At 42.6% G+C, this 12,309-nt stretch overlaps 1 protein-coding gene across 2 annotated transcripts in view; it reads right to left on the reverse strand.

Moving 5' to 3' along the window:
• The window catches only part of LOC143171874 (urea transporter 2-like), a 309,773-nt gene that overhangs the window by 87,601 nt on the left and 209,863 nt on the right, over positions 1 to 12,309 (reverse strand). Inside the window, exon 1 of one of the 2 annotated variants that reach the window (XM_076361007.1) lies at positions 7,205 to 7,244. The exons of the other annotated variant lie outside the window; for it this stretch is intronic. The gene's annotated coding sequence lies outside the window, so the exon portion shown is untranslated. Of the gene's footprint in view, positions 1 to 7,204; positions 7,245 to 12,309 lie in introns of those variants that run through there. 2 annotated transcript variants of the gene reach the window in all.

Raw genomic sequence — 12,309 nt, forward strand, 5'->3', positions numbered from 1 at the left:
GACAGACGACTGATAAACTGGCTGCATGGGAAACTGCATCGTGTCTCAGTGAAACGTTGACTGCATGGAGGGAAGCTACCGGTGGAATTTCTCATCTCACTGAACTGATTTAATATGTACACAAAGCAGAAGTACAAAGCAGCACACACTGATGAAATCTGCTGGTGACATGAGGTTAGAGGACACTATCAATGCAATGGGAAATTGTGAGTCATAGAAATTTGGCAGTGGTTCAGTGGTGCAAAATGTAGGTTGCCCACCTATGGTGGCAGTCATCTGACTAAATGTGAATTTCTATGGAAGAGTTACTCATCATAAGCTCTCTTTACTGTTAGCAGTGAAAAAAGCACTTTAAACATACTATCCATGTCTGCCTAATATAGCTATCTAAGATACAGATAAAGGGCTATACACTAAGCCTAGCTATCACTCATTCTTGATGGTAAGGACTCCATAAAGACTGTGGGTCAGCTGCAGATGCATTGAACAGTTCTCATCTAGATATTGCAAAATGAAGGGAGGAAAATAATGGAATTTCTGCAAGCTGGTGGCATCCATGGGGAGGGATGAAGGAAGGGCGGCTCAGGCATAGAGACCTCTGATCTGTCACTATACGGGAAAAAAACAAAAAATGAGAAGGTAAACTATGATCCTGGGATTGTTCAGTCAATGTATTTCCTGTATTGAAAGTCTTGATGTGAGAGATGAACGGTGCCTGGATTTCCAACAGGAACAAATGCTAAGAGTGGCTGTGATGATGATCAGGCAGTGACCATCACTTCAGACAAGACTGAGGGAGTTTGGCCAGCTGACACAGGGAGGGCTTGTTGGCTCGAAACCCAACTCCAAATGGACTGGTGGAGGTAACAAAAACAAAGTGTGTTGGGAAAGCCTGAGTGGGGTGCATCAGCCTGGACAACCTTGATGGAGAGAGCTGTCTCTCACCAGGCATTCACTGCTGGGCCACAGGGAAGGGAGGGGAGGGGAGGGGAAGGGAGGGGAGGGGAGGGAAGGGGAGGGAAGGGAAGGGAAGGGGAGGGAAGAGGAGGGAAGGGAAGGGGAGGGAAGAGGAGGGAAGGGAAGGGGAGGGGAGGGAAGGGAAGGGGAGGGAAGGGAAGGGGAGGGAAGGGGAGGGAAGGGGAGGGGAGGGGAGGGGAGGGAAGGGGAGGGGAGGGAAGGGGAGGGAAGGGGAGGGAAGGGAAGGGGAGGGAAGGGAAGGGAAGGGAAGGGAAGGGAAGGGAAGGGAAGGGAAGGGAAGGGAAGGGAAGGGAAGGGAAGGGAAGGGAAGGGAAGGGAAGGGAAGGGAAGGGAAGGGAAGGGAAGGGAAGGGAAGGGAAAAGCAGGCTGTGGGGCTTTCCAGTTGCAGTCCAAGGTCTCTTTAAGAAGATTAGCCCTCAGGCTGTGAACCACCCTTCACATTGTCCCTTGCTTTTCTCAGCATTATTCAAGCTGGTGCCATGTTTTCACTCTTTTCTCTCGAGCTGTCTTCCCAGAAACCATGCTAGCTGCATCTCTCCTTAGTACTGCTTCTTCCTCTGCCAGGCTTATGGTGACTTGTTCAAGTGATGCCCCAGACACCAAGCTTTTCCCACTCCCTGTAGTCTTTGCCAAGGATTGCTAAAAAAGCTTCCAATCCAGTGCTCTGACTGCATGGGGATTAACTGGGCCCAGCCTGGGCCAGGGGTCAGTGCCACATCCTATAGCTTGGCTTTTCCCCTCCTTTTTTTGCCCTCCTTATTTATTCTTCCACAAATGGGAGAGGAACTTGAACACTGAACAATCAGAGGAACGAACAGGACTGCAGCTGCCTGCCAGGATGGAGAGATACATGACTGGAGAGACAGAAAAATCACAGAAAGATCTGAGAGAGGGAGGGAATGAGGAATTTAAAAGATAAACACCCAGAATTAAACCACCAGTCAACAGCGATTAACTGTAGGTGGGAAGCGAGGCAGGTCTATGCAATACTTGGCATATTCTATTACGGAAGGGGAAAACTCTACTTTTCGGAACTGGTTAGTGGCCAAATAAGTTAGTTAAAACAGGTGAAACAATTTGAAACTCTGCGTGCCTAGCTTTTGTAAAGGAAAAATACACCTCTCCACTCCACTAGAGCCCTTTGCACATTGCCCACAGGGTGACATGATAGAGAGCAGATAGAGAGACTGCCTCACGGCATCCCTCACTCAGCCCTCAGCTGTGACCGGGAACCATATAAGCCACCAAAGAGCAAGTGGTCGGTTTCTAACTGGGCAAGGTTCAAGAAGGGTTTGGCATAAGATGGATTAATTTAATGTGTCATATAAGAAAGCAGTGGACTGTGGGAAAGGAAAGAGGCACGGTTTGAAGATGACAAAGTTGCTTAGGGAAGGTGGTGAGGCACCCTGGTGAGTTTAAGTGCAGCCATGCAGTTGAAGAGTTAGACCAGAGACCATGGCAAAGGCCTGATAAGGACACGGTGAGTCAGGCACTGGGCAATAGGGAGGAAGCAGAATGAAAAACATTTTTCATTATTGCAAACAAAGATATTTTTTCCTCCTACAATGCTTAATTGATCTCTGGAACTCACTGCTATAAAGTATTACTGGGCATGCAATTTAGCAGGAGGAAGATATAGTTGGGAATACTCTGAGTTATCTCGCAGAGGATAGATGCGTAATGGAAATACAATGTAATGCAAACTCTTGTACTTTAGGGTATACAATCATTAACTGCCGACAAGCTTATATGGCAAAATCAGTCCATAGTTGCTCAAAGGGGATTCTTGTGTCTTCCTCTGAGGAACTCTTGGAGGAAGGATACTGGATTAAAAGCATTGCTAATTGGATCCAGCTCCAGTCTTCCTATATCTTAGCAAATCTTTTCCATTTCTGACTCATATGGTATGGAAAAAATTCATATCTCCTGCAGTTTATATGCATTTCAATAAGGACAGAAGTTTAATTTTTATGAATGGCATTCTTGGGAAAAGGAAAAAGATCCAAACAAAAGCAGAAAGCTGTAGCGGATTGGCTGTTTTGCCGGCTAGCTTACCTGCAGGCAGCTAATGGAAGTGCAGTGGTTGACAGTCAATGAACACCTCCCACAAAAACACTGCCTTAATTACAGGCCCCCCTGAGACTTCCTCCACTGAGGCCTGTTTGGCTATGTAGCATATGTCCAGATTTACAGAAGACAGAATTGCTTTTCCCTCCCATTTTTTTTTAATTTGAAAATCTATAATTAAAGACTATAAATCCCAGCATACAAGGTAATATTAAGGGAACTGAGTTAGAGACCGAGACATCTCAAGCTTCGTGGGGCATCCAGCTTTCCTGGGGATATTAGGTGCCCATTAGGTCCTGCTAAGTGGCTCTTTGGTACCTGGGCTTTTAGGTGCCTCAGATGGTACACATTCACAGCAAAGGTGAAGAGAACCGCGTTTGATTTACCTTTGGGCTTCCTATAGTTTAAGGAGAGAAAGTAGACTCTTGAGACCTCAGCTGGTAACTTTGACGAGAGCTCCTGAATTCTGTGGCTGTGTCAATAAATAGTGATAGTAAAATGTCTGAACAGGAGAAGAATAATTATTCTTTCGGATGGTAGGAACATATGATGGAATTCCCCATCCTCTGATAAACATATCTACAATCAAGTGATCAAATTGAAATATTTTTGGTTCATAAGCAGCTAATCTGCAAAGAAATCTCTCCCTTGTTCCTTCCATTGCCTTCACAACATTATTTTCATTTCTATCTAGATTTGTTTGCTTGTTAGTCTGTGGCCTCCCCCTAAGGATCTAACTGCAGATGGATGAATTATTTTATTTTATTAAATATTATTCTTGGCTTTTTGGAGATGTTTTTTGTTTTGCTTTAATGATTATTCCTCCTGGTGTTATTTCAGTTTTCAATTACAACTTGTGTGTGTATGTGTCTGGTACACTACCATTTTGTAAATGGATGTATGCACTTATTGTTAATTGATTCCCCAAATAAACCCAAATGCTTGCACTGAAATCATGTATTATATTTCTTGCATGCCACTGAGCTGGATGCCTTCCAGTTTGGCATCTATTGCTGCTCCGGAGGTGGGCATCTTTCTCTCCCTCCCATTACCCCTGGAGTGAACAGAGATGCTCATGTCAATTTTCTCTGCCGACCTCATAGCACTGGCTGACGTCTCTGAATAAAGGTGGCCAAAGTTGCACTTCTAAGTGTGTATTTAGCCATCTAGATAAATGATTTTTTTTTTTTTTAAAAGCACTGAACTCTCAGCAGACCCACAGGCTTCAGTGAGGGTTTTCTTCCCTAAAGTCAGGCCATTATGAAGGATATTTTTCAAAAGCAGCCCTTGTTGGCCTATATCTGCTCCCACCAAAACCAATGTCTGCTTGAGAGTTATTTTCTCGGAAAGGAGCATTAAGTCACAATTGGTCCTTTAGCCAGTTTTTGCAGTCCCATATTTTTCCAGGCTTTAGCTAAAACGCACAGTTGAAGTCCCTGATGGTGGGACTGTGTACTTCAGCAGGTTTCAGCAGGTCATCTAGTTCCCCTTTATGCCAAAGAAGAAAGATAATCCCCTTTCAACTGTGATTCATCCCACATATTACAGACATCTATCTTAGGAGAATATGAATCATTTCCTGGAGGTGCTTCTCTCTCCCTCTGTGTCTCTCTCCATTTAGGAAACCTAGAAAAAAGCTTAAGCAAGACTATAAATTTTCGATAGCTAAAATGGGGGAGATGAATCCCACTGTGCACCAAGAATCAATGACTGCTGATTCACTGAAGTCCAACTCTCAAGTGCCTCAGCATTTCTGTTTTGACAGCAAAACTCTTTTTGTTTGGGATTTTCTACCTGTAACTAATTACTGCCATTTTTAGCACAGACCTGAAAAAAACATTAAACTGGCCCACTGTGCTGGTAGCCGTATGGACATCTGTGGTGGGATTCAGTTGCTCAGTTACAGGCACCTTAGTGTTGTTTTAGACACTGAGGGGTTTCATGTCCGGTCTCCAGATGCCAAAATGAGTCAAGTCTCCCATAAGGCTGGCTTCATGTCCGCCAGCCCCAAGAGGATAACTCAAATGCAAGCGTATAGTCGTATCAAGCCCCCAGTAAAATTCCTTCAAAGAAAAGGAAGCAGAAGCTGGAGAGGTGGCATGTCCTGCCCCTGGGCTGGATACCCATTAGCTGTGGAGCTGTCAATGGGTGCTTTGGTCCTGGTTCTGCTTCATGTTGTTCCCTCCCACCCTGGTCAGTGTTACTCCTCGGGGATTTGCCTTCTGATGGCCATTTGGTAAAATAAGATTGTGCTTTCTGCTCACAGATTCAAAAGCAAAGTTCGTCTTGATGGACAGACTGTTCCGCACTAATATTTAGCCAATGGGAAGAGTGGTGCGAAACAGAGCAAACCATCCAAGGTGTAAGTGTTTGGGGCTCACCTGCGCTGAAGAAACCCGAGCTAGTTCCCACCACGGGGTACATCTTGTCTGCACAGCTCCTGCCATCATGCAAAGGCAGCAGCTGAGGTCCTGGAAGCAGAGTCATGTGGTGGCCTGGGCTGAGCAGCCTGCTAATTAGCCTGGCCTTTCAGTGGGATTAATCATCACTGAGCTGGTACAGCACAAATGCTTTTGGTGGCAGTACTAGCTTGGTTGGGACCTCTGCATGGTGTTGTGTTATATATTGCAGTCAAGGCCAGAGTCAGCAAGGAAAACGTTTGGATGGTGATTGTGTAATTGTGTGTGTTGACGACAGCGGCTGAACAACTGGAAGTGAGTATGAAAAGCACATGTAGCAGCTTGCTGAAAATAAACTACTCATCTTTGTGAAACTCTTCCTGGTTTAGCAAGCGTGGTTTTACCCCGTGGAGTATAATAATATTCCCTAAGCACCTGAGAACCCCTAGAATGATTTAAAGGCTGGTAGTCCTTCATACCAAAGTATCGCACAGTGTCTAAAGGTTATTGAGCCTTAAAACAAAATCAAAGAGTATCTTTAAGATACCTCGGTATTACCTGGTTATCTACTGTCAAAGTTGAAGTCATCATCTTGTCACTGTCTGGCTGAGCATGGGAATGCTTTAGAATAGGAGACACATAAACACTAAAAAACCCAGGGTCCTACAAGAAGTTGACAAAGCAGGTAATTTATCTTACTCCAGTACTGATCATTCCTCAGCCACAAAATGCAATACAGAAATGTTAAGCATTCTGGTGTTGCTCAGTGTGCCCAAGTTTTCTGACATGATCATCTGGAGTGGAGCTGTGCCCTTCCGAATGATACTTTCTCTACAGGTCTGACAGCAGTGTAAGGATGGCTGCATCAGAAAAGCCCAGCTATCCATTTACTCTCCAATCCTGCCTCCAAAAGAAAGTTAGAAGAAATCATTCCTGAAAGTTGCAGCTAGGAGTTTAACACCTCCCAACATAGAATCATAGAATCATAGAATCATAGAATCATAGAATCATAGAATCATAGAATCATTGAGGTTGGAAAAGACCTCTAAGATCATCGAGTCCAACCGTCGACCCAACACCACCATGTCCGCTAAACCATGTCCCTAAGTGCCTCATCTACTCGTCTTTTAAATACCTCCGGGGATGGGGACTCAACCACTTCCCTGGGCAGCCTCTTCCAATGCTTGATAACCCTTTCGGTGAAGAAATTTTTCCTCACGTCCAATCTAAACCTCCCCTGCCGCAACTTGAGGCCATTTCCTCTCGTCCTATCGCTTGTTACTTGGGAGAAGAGACCGACACCACCTCGCTACAACCTCCTTTCAGGGAGTTGTAGAGAGCGATGAGGTCTCCCCTCAGCCTCCTCTTCTCCAGGCTAAACAACCCCAGTTCCCTCAGCCGCTCCTCATCAGACTTGTTCTCCAGACCCCTGACCAAACTCGTTGCCCTTCTCTGGACACGCTCCAGCACCTCAACGTCCTTCTTGTAGTGAGGGGCCCAAAACTGAACACAGTATTCGAGGTGCGGCCTTACCAGTGCCGAAAGAGATACGTAAGAGATCTCGTCCTAGTCCACCTGCATGTATGTTAGTGACACTAATTATATCTTATGGAGAGATGAACCTGATTTGAATTGTGTTTCTCCCTAGAAATCTTCTTTATTTAGTGGCTGACTTATGCATTGAAACATAAGGACAATCAAAAACCATGATGCAACTACAAAACCTTCCCTGAGGCTATTTTCGCAGTGAGGGTACTTACCTGCTTAGGTGATTTGAGTTCATTGTTGTAGTTCTGCAGGTGGATGCATCTAGCATTTTGCAGTGAGTTTGGGGTTTTCTGGCTATATCCAGGCAATCAGGTTCAGGCAGTCATCCTGCTATTCTGCCCTTGCTCCTGACTGTCATGTAACGGGTCCAACATACCAAAATAGCCGCTGCTCTAAAGCTAGTTCATGTCCCACCAGTGCTGGTGGGATGATGCATAACTGTCTGCAGAGGCTGGCAGCTAATCGTCAGGGGATACCTTAAGAAATCCCCCGGGATTTATTCTAATGTCCACATCTGACACCAAAATAGGTAACTTGGTGCAAAAACACAGCGATGTAGAGCTCTATCTGGTTTCTTAGTTGGCAGACATAAGCATTTGCTACATGCCAGTTTCAGGAGCATTTTTATAGTCAGACTTTGTGCACCCTTTTCCTTTTGAATACTAGTAAAGGTCACATTGGTCTTGGCTACTCATTTATTTCCTTTCTCTCATTGAATTTTTAACAATAACAGGCATTCGTCCAAAGCTCTGGGCTCCTCTACATTGCATTAAAATTCACAATGTCATTTGCTTTCAGTAAATATATTCAAATGGGCTGCCTTCAAAACCATAAATGACTCACCATCCAATCAATCATAATTGCAGGACCCTGAATTTCTCCTCTAGATGTTGTCCTCTAATGACCAGAAGGAACACATGATGTAACTCTTACCAAAAACTGGTTGAGGAAAAGACATTACATGTGATCATTTTTATTCTCTAAGGAAAACTTGGTAGGTTAAATACAGGACCACTTTTGGCTGGAAAGTGAGACAGATATATGTAAATTTTATGTTACCCCTCAGAGCTCTGAGAGTTACTGCACTTAAGAAAACTTATCTCTCTAATCAATTATTAAGTTTCAAAATGGAACATGTGCTTCTCTCTTACTAATTTCCCATAAACCTCCCCCACGATATTAAACATACATATTCACATGCTAAAAGTCTGCTCATTAAAACACTACATGGTCAAAGATTCCAATCAGATAGAAATGATCAAGGCATCCTCTTAGAGGATATAAAGAGTTATGCCAAGGAAACAAAGTGAAAGAAATGGCTAACTAGGAGTTATCCAAAAGAGTTTTAATTGTAATCTCGTTTTCCTCACAACACTGTGCAGTTAAAAAAAAAAAAAAAAAAAGAAAAAGATTGGGAATCTGATTAGTCCTGATAGATAACAGCGAAACCACTGCCTTCCCCCTGTGCTCTTGGTAAGGTCAGGCATAGGTTTATCACTAAATCATGGATATGAGAGGTAGAAGAGATCTATTAGGAAATCCTGGCTTCTCTTTATAAGTGTAGAATTGTTCCCTCCAACATACTTTCTGAGGCTCTGTCTGGTCAAGCATTTAATGTCTCAAAACAGCGAGGCTCCAGTCACTTCCCTTGAGAGACGATTTTATTACCTAATAGATCTCAGCGTGAGAGACTGAGTTCTAAACTAAATTTTACTTTTCATGTTGCAAGAGAGTTACTCTGTCTCGGGAATGACTGCCTTAAACCCTTTGCCCTTTATCCTGTGATATATCCGCCCTGTGTTCATACACCTTTGAACCGAGTGTTTCGGCTCCTGGTTTACTGACTTTGCTACTTGAATCCACGCGCTCGTCCTCAAGGCTGATTTAAGTTACTATCAACTTTATTTAACCTGCTGGTGCTTGATGGGTATGTTCAACGGAATGGTTACATTCCCAATAGTCAACACTGTTCTCCTACAGCAAAGCTTACAAGAAATCAGCAACAAATATTGTTAGAGATGAAGAAATATGGGGAGATTGTATCTGTAGATCCCAGTTGTAGATATTCCTGAGGATAAAATAAACAAGCGCAATACATATCAACTTTCCCCTCTGCCTTTTTCATACATTACTTGTCTTCTTTGGGTCTAATCCAAAGACCTCTGAACTAAATAGAAAACTTTCACTGACTTCAATAAGCTTTGGGTCAACCCCTTAAGGGCAGCAATTGTGTCTTCCCAAAGTGTGTGGCCATGATTCAGCAAGACACTTAAGCACAGAACTGCCTTTCAGTACTGGAGTTATCTCAGGGCCTTCAGTGAGATTTTTCATACACTAAATAAGAATGTGCTTAACCGCCCTGCTGATTCTTCATATTTAATACAGAGTGGGCCCTGCGGAATGCCAAACATCATATTTTTAATACTATCGATTTTATCTATGTCAGACGTGTTGATGCTAAATTTTATGTGACAATAATTCAAAACACAAAGCCAATTACTCTGCTGGTATGGTCTCGTATATTTACACTGCTCAAAAATCTCTCCCTTGACTTTATAACAGCTTGCTAATACAAGTTTCTTTCAATAACCTGTCTCAGAACATCATATGAAAGCAAAATCAAATAGAAACATAAACTTCATAACCTATGATATATGTGGAGTAAATCCAGTCAAAACATCTTTGATAGAACAGTTTTATGTTTAAAATGAAGGCTTATTGAAGCTGGAATATTTTGCAGGAACATGACTATTTCAATGACATTTTCTGTTGGAAAAATGTCTCAGCAAATTGCTTTGATTTTCTTATTTGTGCCACTAATGTAGAAATGACTTGTTTTGACAAAACAAAAAAATGCATTTTTGAGTTTGCCATATTGTTTTGTTTTGACTTATAGCAACTACTGATTTCATCACGTAGTTTAATACAGTGTATTATAGTGAATATTTCATTACAGTGTTTTTCAACATTATAACAATGAGACATTTCTACTTTTCCAAAATAGTACATCGATATTTCTCCATGAGGATTTTCAACATTTCTGTTCTCTGAAAGTTTCTCTTTGAAAGTTTCAATTTTTTACTCCAGTTCAACCTGCAAACATGATTTCAACATGTTGACAGCACTCACAAAAGTTTGAATTTCTGGACATTTGTAGTACCAACTCAATTATATATATTTGCTGGTTGAAACGGCCACAGATAAAGCCAACTACAGTCAAATTTGTGTACATTAGGTCCAGATTCTCAGCTATGTCGAGCTGTAATCTGACCCAATGCCTTCCTTTGCCATGCAATATCCTCATGATTGACTCTGAATCTGCACTTTCAATCATGAGTTAAACTTTTATGAAAACTAGCTGAATTTTAGAAAACATATGCTAAGTCAGCAAGATTACATTTTATGCATAGATATGAATAATGGTAGTAAGCTACAGGCAAAGGAGAGTCCAGCTACCTGGAGCTCCTGGCTGGAGACCAGCTGCTCCTCATCCTGCACCACTTGCTCACCCCAAAACCTAGTGGTTGAAGCACCAGAGTCATTAGAAATCCTGCTCTGGGATTCCACATTGTAGTGCACGGTAGTGAGCCACACATGGCCACGTTTTGTTTATGACAGATGGCTCTTCCCAAAAATATGATGTGCAAGATTGTGCTGACTTGGACAGTTCTGCATAAACTGTGGGGGATTGACAGGGTATAATATACTTTTTCTGTTTACTTAAAGTCTAGAAGAGAATGGGCCAAACCCAGCGAAGAACAGCCTGTTTCAAAGATATTACGGCTGGAAAATGTTGTTTCTCACAGAGATCATCTCTCTATAATAAGCTTCATGGTGATCCTGTATGGTGGGGGAAAAAGTATGCAGATTGGGAAAAGAGTCAATCACATGATTTTCATTTGTGTGTTATCACGGAAATGTCTGTGCGAGGAAAAGGGAACTTCTGCTCGTCTCCACAGCTCAGCACAAAGCCAGCCTAGCTGGAAACAAGCTACCTCATGGCCTAGAAATTACTCGTGGGAGCCATGTGAAATTCAAATGTAAGAAGAAGAATTCGTCAGTGAGGAACAAGCACCCTTGGAGAGGCTGAGTTGATGGACAATTTGCAAAAGTCAGCTGGGAATTGGACCAAATAAAACACACATGCAACCTTGCCTGAATGACAGCTTGGAAGAGCCATGCTGAATTTCCCAGCAAGCTGGGAAGCTGTAGCTCACACATGAGGTTTGCTCTACCTTTGTTTTTTTTCTGAACTTTGTTGAATGTTTGCTAAATGGAGAATGCGTGCGTAATATGGGGTTAACCGAAACTCTTTTCCTAAAGCCTGAGGATTATAATTCATAATGAAATATCAGGGATATTCTTATGGCCCTCAATCAGTATAGATTAGTGTAGGGCTGGTGAGGTTAACGTGGCTGAACTGATTTGTGCCAGCTGAAGATCAAGTTCTGTTTTAAATGTTTTACTGAAAAAGGAGAAATTAATTGTTTTGCCCCAGATTTTTCCAGATGCTCTGGACTGGAACCTGCTACTGAAATGGGATCTCTCATCCCCCTTGGCTTTTTAGATTACACAGCAGACAGACAGACAGACAGAGCACAGAGGGCATTTCGGTTGCGGCTTCTATTTTTGTCACTTCCTCTGAACTGTGTAAACCTCCCATGACTAAAAAGTCTTTCTTTGGCACAGGGGAATCATGTCTATTGGGATGATATAACTAGAGTTGCGTGGGAAGCATTTTTTTCCTAGACTAAGAAACTGATATTAAAAAAAAATACCATTACATTCCAAATTGAGATCCTTGGAAAAGTTCATGGGAAATAGGAGAGATCTACCCTCAAAACAGCTGGTTACCTCACTCTTAGGTTAAAGTGAGGGACTTCACAGCATTTCAAAGCCCATGTTTTTAGGTGATTGGGAGGAGCCTCCTCTTCTGTAGCTGTCACATTGATTGGAAACTCCTTTCAAGAAAAAAATTTAAACCATATGTGCTTCTCTGAACAATTTTGTTTCTATCAAACTAACATTTGTTGATAACAAAACATTTTGTTCCAAAAGTTCCTCTGATGATAAGAATTCACTAAGTAAAGTTTGCCTAACCTTTTTGGAGCCCTTGACTGAAAAGCCATGACTTGAAAACAGCTGAAATCTGCCTGCTTAAAGAACACGATACCTTTCCCTCTGCAATCAGTATGGCCGAGTTCTGCACGGAAAAGCACTTCCAAATTTCCTTGCTGGTCTCACCAGGTTTTTCTCTCAGACAGTGTAATCCCATGATTACATGGTGATGTTGATGCAACGTGACATGATATGTCAG

The sequence above is a fragment of the Aptenodytes patagonicus genome, chromosome W, assembly GCF_965638725.1.
Source record: "Aptenodytes patagonicus chromosome W, bAptPat1.pri.cur, whole genome shotgun sequence".
Classification (NCBI taxonomy): domain Eukaryota; kingdom Metazoa; phylum Chordata; class Aves; order Sphenisciformes; family Spheniscidae; genus Aptenodytes; species Aptenodytes patagonicus.